Genomic DNA, 554 nt, shown 5'->3' with positions numbered 1-554 from the left:
CTTTTCCAATAGAGTGAAAAGAAAGCCCACAGGTTGGAAAAAAAATTTGGAAACAACATCTCAGACAAGAGTTTTATAACTAAAGTTTACAGAATATGATAAGGCTTCCAAAAAAAAAATACTGAAAACCAAATTGCAAAAAAAGCAAAAGACATGAAAAGATCAGTTTTATAAAACACAATTAATGAGAATGGCCATATAAACCACAATGTGAATGAAGATTTGTATGAAATACATGAATGAAAAACAACGTATATGAATTTTATATGCAAATTTATATGTTGTTGTTGTTATGTGCCGTCGAGTCATTTGCGACTCATAGCAACCCTATGTACAACAGTCCTAAACCCTGCTCTATCCTGTGTCAATCGCTTTGCCTCTAACACACCCATTACGATTGCCCCAGTTACTGAATCAATCCACCTCATAGAGGGTCTTCCCCTCCTGCGCTGTCCCTCCACCCTACCAAGCCTGATGTCCCTCTCCAAGGACCTGTCTCTCCTTACAACATGTCCAAAGTATGTCAGACGAAGCCCCAGAATCCTTGCCTCCAA

General features: G+C 38.6%; 1 pseudogene; it reads left to right on the top strand.

The window, feature by feature from the left end:
* Window positions 1-554, top strand: part of LOC102866335 — a 4557-nt pseudogene that overhangs the window by 2159 nt on the left and 1844 nt on the right.

The sequence above is a fragment of the Elephantulus edwardii genome, unplaced genomic scaffold (assembly GCF_000299155.1).
Source record: "Elephantulus edwardii isolate Elephantulus edwardi_28Jun2011 unplaced genomic scaffold, EleEdw1.0 scaffold00566, whole genome shotgun sequence".
In the NCBI taxonomy this organism is placed as follows: Eukaryota; Metazoa; Chordata; class Mammalia; order Macroscelidea; family Macroscelididae; genus Elephantulus; species Elephantulus edwardii.
Note: the sequence above shows the minus strand (reverse complement) of the source record. Positions and strands in the feature narration are given on the sequence as shown.